Source organism: Pseudocercospora fijiensis (assembly GCF_000340215.1).
Source record: "Pseudocercospora fijiensis CIRAD86 unplaced genomic scaffold MYCFIscaffold_1, whole genome shotgun sequence".
In the NCBI taxonomy this organism is placed as follows: Eukaryota; Fungi; Ascomycota; class Dothideomycetes; order Mycosphaerellales; family Mycosphaerellaceae; genus Pseudocercospora; species Pseudocercospora fijiensis.
The window spans coordinates 10,105,938-10,127,307 of NW_006921532.1; positions in this window are offsets into that span (position 1 = coordinate 10,105,938).

The window sequence follows — 21,370 nt, forward strand, 5'->3', positions numbered from 1 at the left end:
GCAGCTTACCTAGAACCCGGAAAACGAGTAACCTCTAACGCGCGACGTAGCGATTAGAGGTCTACTTTATTATTAATTGCGTCTAGTAAGGACCTACTACGACCGGCCTTGCCGAACGATCCTCCTATACCCGATTATTATCGATTACAACCCTCTACGCCTATATCCTAAGAACTCGCCGAAGAAGGTAATTTACCGCTTGTCGTACGTAAACACTCGGCAGTTGCGATAAACGTAATCTTAGCAATAGAAGCTAGCAACGTTCCTATACGTACTAAGAACTTTGTCGTCTATAGCTATATTATAATAGCTAATAGAATATATATTACGGTACGCGTCCTTATCGATCTAGGCGCTAAGTCTAGCTTTTATAGTATAGACTTCGCGAAGAAGATACTAAACCGCAAACTCCTACCTAACGCTTAGCGTCTTACTATAGCAAATAATACTATAGGCTACGCTACCGAATGCACTACTATACGCTTAGACCTAAACGGCTATATCGAAAACTATAACCTTTATATTGCTAATACGGGCAATCGAGACCTAATCCTCGGTATAGACTAGATACAAAAGCATAACCTAGAGATCCGTTAGAGAGATATAATACTAACGTTCCGACCTAAGTATAATAAGCATTGCTCTCGCACCCCTACTATCTTACGATACGAAACCTACGAGAAAGGTAATAAGGATTCTCCCCTTAGTATAGCATCGATAGACATAGAAGAAGCCGTTAGCCTTACTAAAGAAGAGCTAGCCGAAGGATACCTAGTTTAGGAATTTCCTGCTAGTATAGATAAGCTAGTAGCAATCAATATAGTAGACGTTAAATTGAACGCTATTACTACTATAGACTTCGAGAAGTTTATAAAAGAGAAACCGGACCTAGATATCGACTCTCTCCTGCCCGAATAGTTCAAAGACTATAAAGACTGTTTCGATCCGAAGGTTACTAACACTCTGCCGCCGCATAGGCCTAATATAGACATAGCTATTAAGTTTAAGCCTAGTACTAAACTGCCTTATACGCGCCTATACCCTATAGGACGACAAGAACTAGAAGCGACGTACAAATACGTTCGCGACTAAGAAAGCAAGGGTATAATTAAGCCGTTAACCTCGCGCGTCGCCTTACCTATACTTATTATTAAGAAGCTAGGCGGTAGCTTGCGGGTCTGCGTTAACTATCGCGCAGTTAACGCTATTACTATTAAGAACCGATATCCGATTCCTTAGGTATAAGAGATTATATCGAATATAAGTAGGGCTACGATCTTTATAGTCCTAGATATTATTGCTGCTTTTAACGAACTCCGTATCCGCGCTAGAGATAAGTAGAAGATAGCCTTTACGACCCGCTTTAGCACCTATAAATATCTAGTTGTACTATTTAGTCTATGCAATACACCGAGTGTATTCTAAGCCTATATTAACAAGACTCTTAAATAGTACTTAGATAATATCGTTACGGCGTATCTCGATAACGCTATTATCTTTAGTAAAGACTATACTAACGGCTATACTATATACGTTGCATATATAGAGAAGATTCTAGATTGCTTCTAGAAGGCACGTTTGCTATTAGACATTAATAAGTCTAAGTTCTTTGTTACCCGCGTTAAGTACCTCGGTATTATTATTGTCGCTAGCAAGGGTTTAGAAATAGATCCCGAAAAGATTAAGGCTATCGTCGAATAGCAGCCTCCTCGCAACGTTAAGGCAGTACTTTCCTTCCTTAGTCTTACTAACTTCTATAGGCGATTTATCCGTAACTTCTCGATAATCGTATACCCGCTAACTAAGCTTACTAAAGGCTAGAAGTAGAAGAACTAAGAAGGGAAGAAGGTACCTCCTAGACCCTTTATCTAGACTGAAGCGTATTAAAAGGCTTTTAATGCCTTAAAGAAGGCTTTTACTTTAGCGCTAGTGCTAATGCACTATAACCCTGCTAAACCCTACGTTGTTAAGGCTAATTCCTCCGATATATATACTAGAGGTATACTCTCGCAAGTCGGTAAAGATAGGCAGACACACCCCGTTGCCTTCTACTCTAACAAGATAAACCCTGCTAAATACAATTACGAGATCTATAACAAAGAGCTTATAGCTATTATCCGTGCCTTCGAGGAATAGCGCCTAGAACTAATAAGCAACCCTTCTCGAGTAATTACTAATTATCGGGATCTCTAATACTTTATAACGACTAAGCAACTTAACCGACGTTAGGCGCGCTAGTCCGAGTTTCTATTATCTTTTAACTTTTAGATTAAATACCGCCCTAGTAGGCTTAATAACCGAGCCGACGCACTCTCTCGCTAAGATTAAAATATAGATATATCTAAGGATATGAAACATCGACAGCAGGTATTGCTAAAGCTATACAACCTGTCGCCGGACGTACGGGCGTCTCTCGCCGTCGCTGCGGTCTCGGTCGAACCTACTATAACGGCTTAATAACAGTATCGTTGCGCCCTAGCTGTTTTAGAGGCAAACGAGGCCTCTATTAAAGAAATAATCTCCGCGGCGTACGCGAAGGATAAGCTTACTAAGGTTATTAAAGCCGCTTTAAAGGAGGGGGTAAAACGCCTTCTATACTACATTAACGGCGTCGGCGACTTAAGATTCAACTTAAGTAAGTGTAAACTTAAGAACAATATGGTCTGTATTTGAGGGCGTACGTACGTACTAGACGTTAACAACCTACAAGGAGAAGTGATTTCGGATATATACGACTCTACCCTTGCCGGCTACCCGGGCAGAGAGATTACTTACGACATAATAGCCCGCTTATACTACTAGCTAGGCATATATGCGGACGTTGCTAAATATATAAAGGTCTGCTAGATCTATAAGAGAATCAAATCTTCCCGAGAAGGGTATTAAGGACTACTAAAACAACCGCTACCTCCTAATAGAGCTTATAGCGTCGTTACGATTAACTTTGTTGTTTAGCTTCCTAAGAGTTATAGCTTCGAGGGTATGCCGTACGAGAACATCCTTACCCTAACTTGTCGCCTAACGAAGCGTAAGCATCTTCTACCGGTCGTAGACCTAGAACCTAATACATCTACCTAGACACTAGTATAGCGCGTGTTTAAGGATACTAGCCTCCCTAAACATATCTTCTCGGATAGAGGCACTTAGTAGGCTAGTCGCTTCTAGAAGACTCTCTATAAACGATAGGGAGCTAAGCGCAGTATATCTACTTCCTTCTATCCGATAACTAATAGGCAGTCGGAGGAAACGAATAAGGAGATAGAGCAGTACCTCCGTACCTTCGTTAATTATATATAAGACGATTAGGTTAATTATATCTACCTATACGAGTTTGCTTTAAATAACTACAAGTCGGCTATAACTAGTATTTTACCCTTCTATGCTACTATCGGTAGGTATCCGAATATAGGTATATAAGCGAGCTCGAGCGCTAAGGAGTACGTGCTCTCTATATAGAAGTTTAATAAGCAGCTTACCGACGACTTCGCCGCATATATAAAACGAATATACGACTACTACGCCGCTTAGATTATATATATCTAAGCAGCGCGCGAAGCGTAAGGCAATAGCAAGCTAGCGCGGCGCTATAAGATTAGCGACAAGGTTTGGCTAGATACGCGTAATATTAAGACTAAGCGCCCTAGCAAGAAGCTTAACTATAAGTTTGTAGGACCCTACAAGATTACTAAAGTTATTGCGACCGATATATATCGCCTCGAGCTGCTAAGTAGTATACGCATCTACGACGTCTTCTATACTAACCTCCTACGACTCTCCGATATAACCGCCGCCGACGCCTTCCCGAACTAGTAGCACGAACCCGAGCCTAACCTAGTTAAGGCCGATAACGGCACTATTAAAGAGCATTAGGAAGTCGAGGAGGTGTTAGATAGCGTATAGACTAGACTAGTACATAAGGGAGTTAAGTATACCGTTCGCTAGAAGGGCGGCGCTATTACGACTAAACCCTATATTAACTTAAAGAATAGCGTAGCCGATCTAATCGCTAACTATTATTATAAGAACCCGCAAGCGCCGAAGCTAAAGAGTTAGAAGCCGCCTATAGACTAGGATCTAGCTAAGGCTAGCACAACTACTAATGCCGAGAGCGGTACTAAGGACACTATTATACCTATCGCTAAGACTTCTACTACTACGGATAAAGTTAATCTAACGCTTAAGAACGATACGACCGAGACACCTATACCTGCTATAATAGGTACTACTACAGACCGGCCCGCTAGCGGCGCTATTAATACTAGCTTGCGACGTAGCTTAAGGTATGCCGCTTAGATATAATAAACAGCTATACGGGCATAAGGCGTACCGCTTAGTTACGATAAACGGTCCTGTTGCAAGTTAGAGATATAGTTAGCTTTGCTACCGTAGAATAGAGGTCCTTTTGACCTGTTAGGTATAGTTTAGTCGCTGCGCTAGCCGTCTTTACATATATTACGATTTACGATTTACGATAGAGTTTGCAAGGATATACCCTATAATTAATTGTTTACTTTAAGCGATATTATACAGATAGATAAGCGTCTTAGAGGGCTAAGCGCTAGTTTAAAAGTGAGGTAATGTTACGGGGTAACCTCTCTAGACCCTATTTATATAAGGCTTAGCATGCTTAGTTATAGCTTAGTTATCGGCTTCGCGTACTTTAACTCGCGTTACAACTTAGATAGGCTCTTCGTAGCAAGTACTCGATATTAAACGTACCTATACACTTCCGCCCCTTGTTACTATCGATTCTAGCGATCCTAGCGATCCTAGCGATCTTAGCGATCCTAGCGATCCTAGCGATCCTATCGATCCTATTAATCTTAAGCGATCCTAGCGATCCTATTAATCCTAGATAATTATATAATAGTTTTTTATATATTCTTTTTTAAAATTTAAAAGAACTAGTAGATATAAAGATTTAAAAATCTATAAATGTATTATTATACTAGAGAGGACGAGATATTATACTTTATAATCTATAAATAGTATAATAGGATCTAGAGAAAGCTAAGAGCACTCTTTTTATCTTTTATTATTTTAGCTTTTATTAAATAGGTAACCTATAAAACTTAGACTTTAACCTAGAACTATACTAAAAGTAGAACACTTTTATTTAATATTACTAAGCCGTAGGCCTTCTAGACAAAAAGACAGATAAAGTTAAAACTACTAAAAAAAGATATTTTCTTTCTTTAATATCTTTTTATCTAGAAGGTTTACGGCTTAGTAATGTAAGACAAAAATGTTCTATTTTTAGTATAGTATAATATATTAACTTTTATTATTAAGTTAATCGATCCTATCGATCCTAAGCGATCGCGAGCGATCCTAAGCGATCCTAGAATTTCTTAGGATTCCGATTAATAGGATCCTTGTAATCGGTAAAAATATTTCTATAACGAAGGCGTTATAGATAGTAGTACTAACTGTTAGCGCTGCGGATTAGACTTACTATACGCGTTCTATATACTACTTAGTATTATAAGCCTTCTAAATTAGAATTCCTATAAGTATTTTAGATTAAAATTACTATAGGCGTTTTAGATTAGACTTAATATACGCCTTATAGGTAGTACCTACTATAAGCGTTCCGACTTAGAAAGAACTACTTACTAGAGATATTTCGAATAGTACTCGCTATAGCTATTCCGGATAGTAATTACTATATATTATAGTAGCTACCTAGAAAGCACCGACAAGTCCTATAAGCTAGCTACTATACTATAAAGTAATGTTAGATTTAAGTTGCCTTAGTAGTAGGGGCACCTAGCGAAGCAGGTCGCCTAGTTAGCCGCCTATTTAGCCGTATAACGTAATATCTTAGGGACTCCCGCGGAGACCGTATATAGTAGAACAATACGTTATATATTAATATACGAACGACGGGACTATACTAAGCTACGCGTAGGCGTATACGGACGATAGTAAGCGAGATATATAGAGTCGTAGGATAGATCCGAGTAGTAGGAGGGAACCGGAAGATAGGGAAGAGCTAGGAGAAATATATTTGCTTAAGAGCGGTTAAACGAGTTCGTATACGCGCGCTACGCAAGTTAGCTAGGAGATAAAGGCGCTACGAGATAGCGGATAAGCGGGATACGCGTACGCGTACTTAGCGCGTAGGGAAGGATCTAAAAGCAGAGGTTTACTAAGAAGTTAGTAAGTAGGATATATATACTTACGCTTACGCGTTAGACGCGCTAGACGCCCGTAGGGCGGGATACTAAGGAAGGAGCTCTCTCTCTAAGGTACCCTTCTTCCTTTCTTCGTAGTTCGTCTTATATAGATAGTAGCTATATTAATTTAGTACTCCCTTTAGTTTAGTTTAAAGTTTCGTATATATTCTTACTACTTAGCCTCTAACCCTTATATTACGAACTACCTCTAAAAACGCCTCTATTAAGATAGATACTCCCGACGAGTAGATTTAAAATATAAGACCTAACGAAATACCCGATTTTTTAAGTTTAGTATAGAAGGATATCCCCGCTATACGCGAGTAGCTAGATTACGCTTATACTACCGACCCGGAACTACTCGCTAACCTGCTTAAGGCTTATAAAGATACTACTCGTTTCCTCTCGGTCTCTCGTATAAGCCTTAGTACTACTCTTAACGATACTAATACTTCTATTATAGAAAAAGAAGACGAGGTAGGCCGCCTCTAGTCGTAGCTCGCCTCTACTCGCCTAGGCGCTATAGTACCCGCTTCTTACCTATTTACGCCTACTTCGAATAAAAGTAAGAAACTTAGCGACTCGAACGCTTTACTAGTAAGCGCGAAGTATACGAAGAATTTAAGACTTAAGTTAAAATCCGCTTTCTCGCTAACGCTAATTACTATCTAACTAAAGCTTTAAAGACCGGATTTATATTCTCTCTACTCGGCGGCTCCGCCCTCGATTTCTACTATAGCCTTTTAAAAAACGTAGAAACTACTACGACGACTAGTATCTAGAAGGCCCTCGACGCTAGCTTCGGCGACCTAGACCGTAAATAAACTACGCGCCTAAACTTAGACAAACTTAAGCAAGTAAACAAGACCTACTAAGAATACTACGCCGCCTTCTAATACGAGATTAGATACGCTAAATACCTCCCGGACGTCGCTAAGTAGATCTTAGTATACGGTCTTAGCGAAGAAATAATATTACAAGTCCGCGATAAAGATACGGAGACTCTAGACATTACCGAACTATACGCCTTACTTATATATATCGATAATACGACTCGGAAGTTCGCGAAAATTATCGCTAACCGCAGAGGCGCCTATACGAATACTAGCCGCTTTACGTCGCCGTTCGCTACGCTACTATCGAAGTTATAGATACCTTAGACGCCGGCTTTAGCACTAGCTCCTACTGTAGCCCTAATACCGCTAGGCGCCTAGCCTACCGCCGAACCGATAGATTTAAGCGCTGCCTCGCTCGGCGCCCGTCTACGCGCGCCCCTAGTAAACGGTAAGCTTTCGGAAGAAAAGAAGTAGCGTTACTATATAGTAGGAGAATAAATCTACTACAGAGTAAAAGGATATATTACTCGCCTCTACCTATCTCTCGTCGGCCGGCTAAATACACTAACGATATAGCGAGTCGCCGCTACGAATATTACGACTCTAGATACGCCTTTACTAGCTAGCGCTACTCTAAGTAGCTAGGGAAAAGCTTAAACCTTATATATAGTCGCTTATAAGGTTTATTCGTTCTAGAGCTAGGAGTATCTGCTACTACCTTCCCTTTCTCTAGCTTAGCTATAGAGAAAGAGTTAGTTTACTAGCCTTTCGTAGTAGAAACCTTAATAGGAAATTAAAAGAAATTATTAAAAACCATAGCTCTTATTAATAACGGCGTAACCGGCTACTCGTTTATAGATTACGACTATACGAGAGAGCTCGGCTTAACGTTCTAAGACCTTACGTACGCTCGGGAGTTAGAAATGTTTAATAATACGACCGCGGCTACCGGTAAGGTAACCTAGATCTGCTACTTATCTATTACTATCGGCCCGTATACCGAATATATTATGTTTTTTCTTACGGAACTCCTAAAGACTTACCCTATTATTCTTAGTCTTCCTTAGCTTAAAAAGTATAACCTAGTTATCGACTAGGCCTCCGAATCTGCATTATTTACGAGCAAGCATTACGTAGAGTACTATTTTAGCGAATTTAGTTCTACCCCCGATACTCCCCGAGATCGTACTATATTTGCTATTAGCGCGGCTACCTTCTTATATCTTGCCTACAGCCTGCGATAAACGCACTTAGATCTTCGCCGTAATAATATAAGATATCGAGAAAGCTATCCGAAGGTTCGACGAAGAACCGACGGATCTAAGAAGGAAACTACTAAAGGAATATTAGTACCGACTCTACTAGTTTTCGAAGAAGAACGCCGATATTCTACTACTGTACTAGCTAGGTATCGACTATAAAATCGAGCTAATCGACGGTAAACTGCCGCTATACGGCCCTCTCTATTCTATATCTCGAGATAAGCTCCTTATACTAAAGAAATATCTAGAAGATAACTTATAAAAAGGCTTTATCCGCCCTAGTTCCTCTAAAGCTACCGTACTAGTTATATTTGCCTAGAAACCTAGCGGAGGTCTCCGCTTCTACGTAGACTACTAGGGCCTTAACGCCTTAACGAAAAAGAACCGCTACCTAATTCCTCTCGTAAACGAAACGCTCGAACGTCTTTCGAAAGCCCGCTAGTTTACGAAGCTCGACGTAATCGCTGCCTTTAACGCGATCTATATTACTAAGGGAGACGAATAGCTAATAGCCTTCCGAACCCGTTACGGCCTTTTCGAATACCTAGTCTTACCGTTTGGGCTCTATAACGGACCTAGCACGTTCTAATTATATATTAACGATACGCTTAAAGAATTCTTAGACGCCTTCGTCTTAGTATATATAGACGATATCTTAATCTATAGTAAAATGAAAGTAGAATACTACGAATATATCGAAAAGGTACTTTAGAAACTCGAAGAAGCTAGACTATATATCGATATCGATAAGTACGAATTCTATAAGTAAGAGGTAAAATTCCTCGGCCTTATTATCTCCTTAGAAGGTATCCGAATAGATCCTAGTAAAATCGAAGCCGTTCTAAACTAGGTAGTACTACGAAATATAAAAGAAGTCTAAGGCTTTCTCGGTTTCGCTAACTTCTACCGGAGATTTATACGGAATTTTAGCGGAATCGCCTATCCTTTTATAGTACTTACGTAGAAAGACGTTAAATTCGAATAGTCTCCGGCCTATTAAGAAGCCTTCGACTAGCTACGATAAAGTTTTACGACTATACCGATTCTATAATACTTCGACTTTAATAAGGAAACGCGTCTAGAAACTAATACTTCCGACGGTACGACTAGCGCCGTTCTCCTTTAGCGAGCGACCCTAGAAGATACGTAGCTACCTATAGTCTACCTCTCTAAGAAAATGTCCTCCGCGGAATATAATTATAATCTCTACGATAAAGAATTCCTCGTAATCGTTAAAGCCTTCGAAGAATAGCGCCTAGAGCTCGAAGGTTCTAAATCGCCGATCTAGGTTAGCTCGGATTATAAGAATCTCGTCTACTTTCTTAAAAGCAAAATCCTTAGCCGTAGGTAGGTATACTAGAGTAAGTTTCTTTCCCGGTTTAACTTCGTAATTTAGTATACGCCGGTAAAGCAAACTTATAGGTAGACGTACTTATAAAGCGTAATAGAGACTCGCCTTTAGATCGAGGCCTATAACGTAAAGAATAGTCTATCCTTAAAGAGTATAACCTAAGCTAGGAACTATACGAGCTCCTTAGAGACGACTTTACTAGCCCGGAGCCTCTCGTAGTATCCTTCGTACTAATAGCCGCTCCCGCCTTTCTCGGAGATAACGATAGCTCGGACGACGAAGATACGAGCTTAGAAAACTTAGATAGCGACTAGGAAAGCAGAGAAGAAGTATAGAACCTCCTCGAACCTACCTAACTCGAGTACTAGCTTACGATAGCGTACGCTAAAGACGCTTTTACTAAGGGCCTAATTTACGCTTTATAGAACGAAGAACGGTTATACGAGAATTTTTCTCTCTCGGAGTATAAACTCTATAGAATTCTACCCCGAGCGCCTTATATAACGTTTAGGAATGCCTTCTACGTCCCGGATTTCGAAGATTTACGCGATTAGATTATACGTTCCGCTTACGACCCTCTTAGAATAGTATATCCCGGCCGAGCTAAGATACTATCTTAGCTCCGGAAGTAGTACTACTAGCCTAATCTATACCGAGATATCGACCGATTCGTTAAGAACTATATAGTATACCGTAGAGTAAAAGCAAATACGCGTAAGCCGTAAGGACTACTAAAACCTCTTAAAATTCCTCTACGACCGTAGTAGTACATTTTAATAGATTTTATTATAGGCCTACCGAAAGAATTAGACTTTAACGGCCTCTAGTTTTAAAATATACTAGTCGTAGTCTGCCGCCTAACTAAACGTAAGAAGGTATTAAATGCCCGTAGCCTAATAGCAAAGAATACGGCTTAGGTCTTCTACCGAAATATATAGAAAGATATAGGCCTACCTAAATTAATTGTATCTAATCGCGGCCCGAATTTCGTTACCCGTTTCTAGAAGCGCCTCTACGAGCGACTAAAAATTTAAGCGCGCCTTTTAACGGCTTACTACCTATAGACCGACGGGCAAACCGAACGGGCTAACGCTTAGATTAAACAAATTATTAGGTACTTCTATAATTACTATTAAAATAACTAGCTAAGATTAACGCCTTCTATTAAATTTACTATTAACAATTAGGGATTAGCTACGACTTAGACTACGCCCTTCTACGCTTCGACTAGATTTTACCCCCGAACCGGTATAGAACTAGTAGAAATCGAACTAGAGCCCCTAGTAAACAATCCGGAAAGAGACGCCGATACCTTCGCTCTTTAGATAGCCTAGACCTACTAAGAGCTCTAGGACGAGATAAGATATACCTAGGAAGTATACGAGTACTACGCTAATTAGCGTAGACGCGCCGCGCTAGATTACTAGGTCGGAGATTACGTTTACCTCGACTTACGGTATATTAGAACTAACCGACCTTTAAAAAAGCTCGACTAGAAAAATCTAGAACTCTTTCGAATTATAAAGAAAATCGGTACGTACGTATACGAACTAGATCTCCCCGAGAATCTTAATATTTACCCGGTTAAACACGTTATTAACCTAAGAACCGCCGGAGAAATCGCGGACTCCGAAGATATTCTACCGATTCTAGAAGCTACCGAAGCTACCGATTAGACCGAAGACGATCCGGAATCTACCTTAGGTATAGTACGAGCAATTATCGGATAGAGCTTTAGTAATACAAACTTCGGTAATCTTAACCCTCCCGGACTATAGGAAGAGGTATAGTAGGAGGGATACTTAGACGAAGATACGACCTAGGAACCTCTACGCTATATTATCTTTGCCCGCGAAGTAATCGAAGAATTCCTACGAGATTATACCGACTATACTACTATAGAAGGAGCTATCCTAGAACACTTCCTCTAAGAAGTATACGAATAGAATTTAGAATAAGGTCTCGGACCCGAACTAGGGTAAGAATACTAGTACCTATTATATATAGACCTCCTTTAGCGTCGTAGGAACTCTACGTAAAACGAGGGAGGGGGCTACTATTATAGTAGCTACCTAGAAAGCACCGATAAGTCCTATAAGCTAGCCGCTATACTATAAAGTAATATCGGATTTAAGTTGCCTTAGTAGTAGGGGCCTCTAGCAAAGTAGGTCGCCTAGTTAGCCGCCTATTTAGCTATATAACGTAATATCTTAGGGACTCCCGTAGAGGCCGTATATAGTAGAATAATACGTTATATATTAATATATAAACGATAGGACTATACTAAACTACGCGTACGCGTATACGGACGATAGTAAGCGAGATATATAGAGTCGTAGGATAGATCCGAGTAGTAGGAAGGAACCGGAAGATAGGAAAGAGCTAGGAGAAATATATTTACTTAAAAGCGGTTAAACGAGTTCGTATACGCGTACTACGTAAGTTAGCTAGGAGATAAAGGCGCTATAAGATAGCGGATAAGCGGGATACGCGCGTACGCGCTTAGCGCGTAGGGAAGGACCTAAAAGTAGAGGTTTACTAAGAAGTTAGTAAGTAGGATATATATACTTACGCTTACGCGTCGGACGCGCTAAACGCCCGTAAAGCGGGATACTAAAGAAGGAGCTCTCCTTCTAAAGTACCTTTCTTCCTTTCTTCGTAGTTCGTCTTATATAGATAGTAGCTATATTAATTTAGTACTCCCTTTAGTTTAGTTTAAAGTTTCGTATATATTCTTACTACTTAGCCTCTAACCCTTATACTATAGGCGTATTCCGAAAGTACCTACTATAGATATTTTAGACTATCTTACTATAAGCGTTTCTATTAGTACTCGCTATAAGCGTTTCTAAATAGTACTTTCTTGTCGCGGTAGGAACGAGTAGACGGTTTAGTAGACAAGTTGTCGTATAGTTCTACGAAGAGTTGCTAAGAGAGATACGACTATATCGGCTTCCTTATCAATAAGAAGCGTAAAAGTTAGGGTATGTTTATAATACTACCCTCTCTCTAATGTCCTTAGTCCCTTAAGGACTTCCTTGTCTAAGATAACTATATTCTATAACTATATAATGTATTATGCTTCCTATAAGGCGGTACGGGCGCTAGTAACCTAAGCGATAGCGACACGAGCGCTTTAACCTTGCTAGTTAGAAGCGAGTAGACACTAGTAATGCTACGCTACCGTCTTATCTGCTATAGTCTAGAAGAGCTTGCAACCCCTTACTATAGTTAAAGACCGGTGCGGTAGGTCTTTAGAGTTACTAGTATAATTACAAGGGTTAGCTATATTTAATGCTTCGCGTGTTATACGTACCTTCTTAATATCGGTTACCTTTCGGAGGCAGGCACGCAGTTATCTAGAGTACGCGTATAAGGTCTGTAACTCGTTACTTCTAGAATAGTTACGATAAAGCGTTACAGGCATGTACTAATCGTTAGCTATCCCGTAGTATAATAATAAGGACTTCGACTCAAGATAATAAAAGAGCTATAACCTCTTACTACTAGAGGCAGAGCACCTTTGCAGTTATTAAGCTTATTAAGCGTTATTAGCTTGTCTACGCGGACCTGTGCGATATTTATTCGGAATCTAATCCTTCGGTAGCGGTAGTAGAGTATATCCTTATATAGACCTTTTTAGGTTATTATACTAGAAGTCTATAATAGAGGCGGCTAAGTACTTCCTTATTTCTTCTTTAGGCTCTAAGGTCGCCTCTTCTAGTAGATAACCCTTCTATTTAACCTTGTACTATATGTATTTCGGACCCCTCGCGTTCTTCTCCTTCGCTCCCTTGCCCTTACACTTCTCTACTTATATATCTAGTACTTCTTCTACCTCGTAGTTTATACCTTTAGGTAGGTCGGCGTTATCGGAGATATCGAGTGTCTTATCGGAAGTGTTAGGCGGTACGATAATAGGAGGCGGTAGCGGCTCTTCTTATCTAGGTAGAGGGTCGGTCGCGGTAGGCTACAACTAGTTAGCACTAAAGACATTTTCAACTTTAATAGTATTAGGGAGTTCTAGCTAGTATGCGCTATAGGGTAGGACTTCCTTAACCTTATAAGGTCCTATAAACTTAAAGTCGAGTTTCTTCGCTAGTCGGGTAGTCTTCTAGTTATAGGTATTAATAAACACTAGATCGCCGACTTAGTAGGAGGCGGGCGAGAAGCGCTTCTTATTTGCGAAGTCTGCGTATAACGCTTAGGCCTACTTAATCTCTTAGCGTATATATATATATATAGCCTTTATACGAGTAGCAAACGCGTCGGCGGCTTATATATCTAGGCGCTATTTATAAGGAAGGACCGTCGGCATCTCTAACACGAGACTAATATTAGCAAACGACAGATAACGGCCGATATTTGCGAAGAATAGAGTAACTCTAGTCGTCGAGGAAACGTAGTTATTAGCTACGAATTCGGCTAAAGGCAACTAGTCTACCTAATCGGCTTAATTATATACGTAGAATACGCGGAGATACTATTCTATAATCCCACTAGTGTTCTCGGACTGTCTATTAGTCTAGGGATAGTACGTAGATAAGAGCTTTCGTTTTAACTCGAGTAGCGCGTATAGTCGCTTCTAGAATAATAATATAAATTGTCTCCTATAGTCGGAAATAATCTCCTCCGGCTATCTATAGCAACTCTAGATATACCGTAAGAACACGCGAGTGTAGTGTTCGGCTTTTATAGACTTAACAGGTATAAGATAGCGTTCTTTAGTAAGTCGGTATATAATAGTTATAATATTAGTATAGGTAACATTATCGAGGAGGCTAGTAGATTCTAGAAGATCCGTAACAAAGTCGATAGCTATGCTTTACTAAGGAGCGGTTAGTATCGGTAAAGGATATAGGAGGGACTATAACGGTCGGTTAAGTATTTAGGTATTATAGCACATTCGATAGTTATAGTAGAAGCGGGCGATTATACGAGCTATTTAGGGCTAGATAAAGTTGCGGCTAACTAACTCGTATGTCTTCGCTCTACCTAGGTAGCTAGCAGTAGGGCTACTATAGTAGTCCTTAATAATACAGGTACGTAGAGGTATGTCTTCTCTAGGTATAAAAAGGCTCTAGGTACTATAGCGGTTGCGAATATAGATTACACCGTCGAGTGCTTTACAATCGTCGCGGTAATACTTTAGCTTAGCTAAGTATAGTACGTAGGGTTGTTTATATACTAGTTGCTCTACTACTTAGCGAGCGGGCTTGTCGTAGAGTGTACGGATGTCGTTAAGGATGCTCTCTACTTACTTAACTTCTATACCGGCGATACGAAGGACCTAATAAGGTTTAATTACGACTCGTTGCTAGTGCTATAAACGTAGGTCGCTAGCTTTAGTAGGAAGGTCTTAGGATCTTCGAGTTAAGGCATTAGGTTTAGTATTAGATTTGCCGGGTTAGTAGATAATCGTGAAGTTAAATCAAGAGAGGTATTCGGCCTAGCGAGCTTGTCTACGGTTAAGGAGCTTAGTAGACATAAAGTACTCTAGATTCTTATAATCGGAGTAAACCTTTATAGGTATATAGTTACCGTCCGCTAGCAAGTCGTTAGTCGCGAGCTTAGGGCGCTATTCTTCGAAGGCCTTTACGATAGCTATTAATTCCTTATCGTAGATATCGTAGTTACATTTAGTAAGGGACATCTTCTTTAATAAGTAGGCTACGGGTCGGAGTAGGCTATTACTACCGCGTTACGATAATACGGCGGCGGTAACGAAGTTAGAGGCGTTAGTCTCGAGGATAGTTTTAAAACTAGGCGTAAAGTAGGCTAGTATTAGCGCCTCTAGGAATAATCGCTTTAGATGTTAGAAGGCACTTTTATAGGCCTCTATCTAGATAAACTTAGGTCTGTTCCCGTCCTTATCTTTAGCGATATAAGTAAAGTCCGTAAGTAGAGACGCTATCTTGCTAAACTTCTTAATAAAGCGTCGGTAGAAGTTAGCGAAACCTAGGAACGATTAAACGTCCTTAATATTACGTAGGGTTTCCTATTCTTAGATATATTAGACCTTAATAGGGTCTATTCGGATGCCGTCCTTTCCGACTATTAAGCTAAGATATTTAGTCTCTTCGGTATAGAACTCGTATTTGTTAATATCGACTTAAAGGCCTGCTTTACGAAGCCGACTTAGGACCTTATAGACGTACTATTTGTATTCTTCTAGTATATCTAAGAATACGAGTATATCGTTAAGGTAGGCGGAGGCGAAATCGTTAAGGTACTTATAAAGAGCCCTATTAATCGCGCTCTAGAAGGTAGAGGGTGCGTTATATAGGCCGAAGGGTATCGCTAGGCACTCGAATAACCTATATCGTATAGTAAAGGCTGTTTTCTACTTATAGCTAGTAGCAATACAGATGCGATTAAACGTAGCGATTATATCGAGTTTAGTAAAGAACTTCTTACTATTAAGTCGGTTAAGCGTATCTTATACTAGGGGAATAGAGTATCGGTTTTTAACGTTAAGAGCGTTAAGTCCGCGATAGTCGATATAGACTCGAAGTCGGCTACTAGGTTTCTTAACGACGATAACTAGGGCCGCAGCTAATAAGGAGCTAGGCTAGATTATATCTTTAGCTAGTTGTTCGTCTACCTACTTCTTAATAATATCGTTCTTACGAGTCGAGAGTAGGTACGGTCGTTTAAAAGGAGGTTCGGCGCCTTCCTTTAAATAGATCTTATAGTTAATACCTAGGCGATGCGGCAGCAGTGCGTTAGTAGCGGCACGAGAGAAGGTATCTAACAAGTAATAATAGTACTAAGGTAGGAGGCTACGAGGGTCCTTATTCTTACGTATTATTATTGCTTTGTTATAGTCTTCCGTTGTAATAGTATAAGCTTGCAATTAATCGTTGCGGCTAACCTAAGGGGGTATAAGCTATAATATAACAACGTCTATATTAGGCCTATAGGCGAGTAAGCTAAGCGTATACGTAGAGATCTCTAGTATCTCGGGATTATCGAGCTAGTAATATTTATATTAAATAGCTAATAATAGCAGTAGTAGCGGTACTACTAGTAGATTCGGTAGGTTCTGCTACTAGTCTCGTAGGGCTAGATTGTCTTAAAACAGGCCGGTAGTCTTATCTTCGACAAACAACCCTAGTAGTAGTCCGAGGATTTTATAAGGGATAAGGGACGGCATAGGCGTATAGCTTAGTAACTAAGATTATATAATGCGACCTGCGTCGTTATATATAGATCTATAGTATAGAGAGCTAAAGGCGATGCGTCCCGTAGTAAAGTATATAAATAGTTAGTATAAGGCGAACTAAGGAAGTCTAAGGATAATATTATACTAGACGTCCGTAATAAAGGCGATAACCTATTCGCAATAACTATTAATATTAAGGTTAAGATATATGCCGTAAGTAATACGGTTAGCTATAGTCTGCCTATTCGTAAGACCTAAGGAACGAGACCGGGAGAGAGGTATAAATAGCAATTTAAGCGCGCGAGTAGTAGTAGTCTTAACGAAGACAGAAGTAGCGCCGGGATTAAGGAAGGAACAGGTCTTATAGTTATTATTAACTCTAGATTAGAGGACTATATAAGGCTAGATGTCTAGAGTTATAGGATCTCTAAGAGAGACAGAAGTAGCTAATGCCGATAATAAAGATACTAAGGGTAATAATGCTTCCTAGGCTGCCTTTAATACTCGCAATTATTCGACGCTATTATATTATCTACTAACTTTCTCGCCTAGGCAGCGGACGCACTATTTCCCTACTTAGAGTCGGAATCGTAGTAGCTATAATAATCTTTATTATTAGACGCTTCTACGTCGGCGTCTATACCGGAGGTATTAACTAGAGAGCTATTATTATTAAAGCCGGTTATTAGGTAGAGAGGGTCCTTCGGTCGGTAGCTAACCTCGCGGTAGTAGAAGCAACAGTTCTCGCGTTAGTAACGAAGGCGCTTAGGGCTACCTATAGGACTAAGTAGAGGCAGGTTCCGGTACTTCTTAGGCAACTACTTGCGGGTAGAGGCGCTATTCGCACTAGTACGAGAGTTATTATTACCGCGCTAGTTGTTGCTATTACTACTACTGCTATTATTATTAGAGCGGCGGGTACTAGCTAGCTTCTTATCCTTATCGCTATTATAAGGGAACTTCCGGTCGAGGTTACGCTATTCGTCCTTAATCTCGTAGCACTTCTTAACTAATTTCTTAATAGTCTTAGGTATATTGTTCTTTAACTAGGCGTAGTACTTAAGGTTAAGCTTCTACTTAAGCTAGTAGAATTCGACCTCGGGCGACTACTCGATACGTACGCGGAGTGTCTAGTAACGGTTATAGAACTTAGTAAAGTTCTTACCTTACTACTAGGTATAGTAGGTTATATTATTATAAGCCTTGCTATTGCGGTTGCGCTCGCTATAGTAGTTATCTAGGAACTCGAGTAGCTCGTCTAAGTCTTCGAAGGGATCCTATAGCGTATCGTTACTAAGCTTAGAAGGGACCTAGATTTCGATTATCTCCTACGGGTTACCCTTTAGGCAGCTATAGACGTATATAAGCAGATCGTCTATACTACGGAACGTTATAATAGCAAGCTTGCTTTTAAGTTGTCGCTTCTAACGTTATAGTAGTAGGGAGCTCTTATTACTAAACTTCTTAGGGTTGTCGATAGCTCGATTAGTCTTAAACGCCTTACCTAAGTTAGGATCGAACTCGGTTACGTTAGTAGTATCTGTCTAGTTAGTATAGTAGAAACAGCCTAAGCGTCTAGAGCGTCGATTAAGTATATGCCTATCCTTAGTCCTTTTCGAGGTCTTCTTCCTAGAGGTCTTACGATAGTTGTCGTCCGAGGACTTACTATTTATAGTGCTATCTTCGTCGTTATCGTTATTAGAAGAAGATAAAAAGGAAGATAATAAGTTAGAGGGTAAAAGGGAGCGCTTATAGCACTATTCCTTATCCTTGTTCTTATTCTTATAGAATAGTAGGTAGGGCGAACGTAAGCGAGTACTATCGCGGCGACGACGGTCTACTAACTAGGAGTAGAAGGAGTTAAAGTAAGCGTACTTAGACTTCTCTTAGTCGTAGCCTCGTCCGGTAGACGATATCTTCTTAATCTTAGCCTCTAGCTTAGCGATCTTACGCTTAAGGTTAGCTTCGGTGCCTTCTAACTATACGTTCTAGGACTTATTAACTTCGGCTCGAGAGATCTTAGTGTTACGTTCTTTACGAAGACGCTTATAGGCTAAGTTTAGCTCCTTTAGCTTATCGCTTATAGTAGTATACTTAGCCTCGACCTTCTTAGTCTTTTAGTACTAGTTATCGGCTTAGTCTATATACTTCTTAGTAGCCGTAGCCGCTAGTTCTTTGCTAGCGAGGTCCTTAAGTCGCTCCTTTAACTCGATAACGACTTTCTCTTTATTAGCGATCTCTTAAGTAAGATAGGCGGACTTCTTATTAGATAGATCGTATTGCTTATATATAATATTAATATAACGGAGAGCTCGGAGGTAGTTATAGTAGATGCTCGTAATTAGGGTATAGAAGGTCTTTAGATTGTCGTTAACGAGCTTCTCGAAGTTAGTAGAGTCGAGCTCGTTAATATCCTTAACCTAGAATTTCTTATACTAGAGGGCCGGTATAGTATCGAGATTATCTAGATCCGGGTCCTCGCGTTTAGTATCCTTATCTTCGAGGAGGATATAATCCTTCTTAGCCTTAGTATTAGTGCTAATTTTCTCGAAGAACTAAGTTAAGTCGATATAACCTAGGTTACCTTCCTTAGCTACTTACTATACGGCTTAGGCTTCCTTACCTAGCTGCTTCTCTTCTTCGACGATCTAGATAAGCCTATATCCTTCTCCTAGTATATCCTAAACCTAGTCGGCGTACCGGCCTTATATCTAGGTATTACCGAACTTAAGGAGATCTTTAGAAAGAATAGACGTACGAACGCTTAAGAGCTTACTATAGCTAGAGAGTCGAGCTATAGCTATAGGTTAGAGATACGTTAGAAGTCCGAAGATCTACGAGATTATATAAAAGGAAGAAGAGGAACAAGTGCTATACTAAACGATTTAGTAAGGAACGAGGGGACTAAGTAATCGTACTAAGAAACAGTAAGATTGTATAGTAATCGACTATAAGGGCGATTATCTAGACTTTAACGCTAGGTCCGGTCGAAGGGTTCTTAACTACTAATTAGTTAGGTTTTAGTAAGCTCGATAGTATTACGTTAGTTACGAATATATAGTAGGGCGTATAGAAATAATAGGTGTCTATAATATAGGTAGCTAGAGCGCTCTAGTTACTATATTACGATGCTAGCGAGGCGTATAACTAGGAAGATTTTACGGCGCTTAACGCAGTTTCGTAAAAGCGTAATCTAACGCTCGTAATCGTAACTTGTAACTTGTAAAGATATAGACTCTAAATACTAGATAGTTATAATACTATATAAAAGGTAGTAGTCGTAAATAATCGAATACTATAGTTTTATAAAGTCGTAAATCGTAGACGCGTCGGCGCGTCTTACGTAGCGCTCTCTACGCTCGTAGTAGTAACTTAATAAGGTATAATAAAGTATCGCGGTAGGAACGAGTAGACGGTTTAGTAGATAAGTTATTATATAGTTCTACGAAGAGTTACTAAGAGAGACACGACTATATTAGCTTCCTTATCGATAAGAAGCGTAAAAGTTAGGGTATATTTATAATATTTCTAATACCTATAACGCGTTCTAGATTAATATTACTATTAGCGTCTTAGATATAACTTACTATACGCGTTTTAGATTAGGCCTACTATAGGCGTCCTAGATAAGACTTTAGCTAGCTATATAAGTACTAGCTTTGAATTAGCTCGATAATTATCCTATATATAGACCTTCTTCGCCTTAGTCGCTATCTATACGAAGGCTACTAGTTAAAATCGCATAGTAGACTAGTTCTAGAGACACTGCGAAGCGTAGAAGTAGCGAGTTAAAAGCATTAGTCGACGGTCTATCCGGGGTTTAGACCCCGCAGTAGTCCGGGTTGGTTTGGTTTAGTTTGCTAAGCCGAAATTCTGGTTTGGTTTAGTTTGGTTTGCTAAGGAACCGGTGCACGGACCGGTTTGCCGGCCACGTGCCGGCTACGGACAAAAACCCAACCTAAAATACGTCCAAACAGCCCGAAATACAGATGCAATCGTGTAGATAGGGCCCCCGGACCCGATCCGAGGTCGTCGCATGTCGTCGCATGTCGTCGCATGTCGTCGCAGTTTAGTCGGATATTCTCGGAAACCGGCTTAGACTAGCGGGGTAAAAAACCAAACCGGAACCAAACCGGAGGGATACCGCTAAGAAACCAAACTATATACGTTCTATAGTTCGCAAACCGAACTACTACGGGGTCTACCGGGGTTGCGTTAGCCTACTTTACCCCTCGCCTTAGCTCGGGGAATTAAACTATACGTAAAATCGCACTTTCCTAGTAAGCTATACGTAAAAGTCGATAACGGCGATGTTATAGAGCATATATAATAGGAAACTAAATATAAGTGCGATAAGGGTTAAGAGACAGTAGATTTCCGGTATATTAGCGACCAAATTACGACTATAGGACCTCAATCCGGCCTCTTAGCAAACCTCGAGTCTACTATATAATTAACTACTTTACTAGTTAGCCTATATATCTATTATATAACTACTACCTCTTCTTACTAAGTAAATAGCCTATTGCTATTATATCTACTATCTATACTATCTACCTCTTCTAGCTTAATTAGGT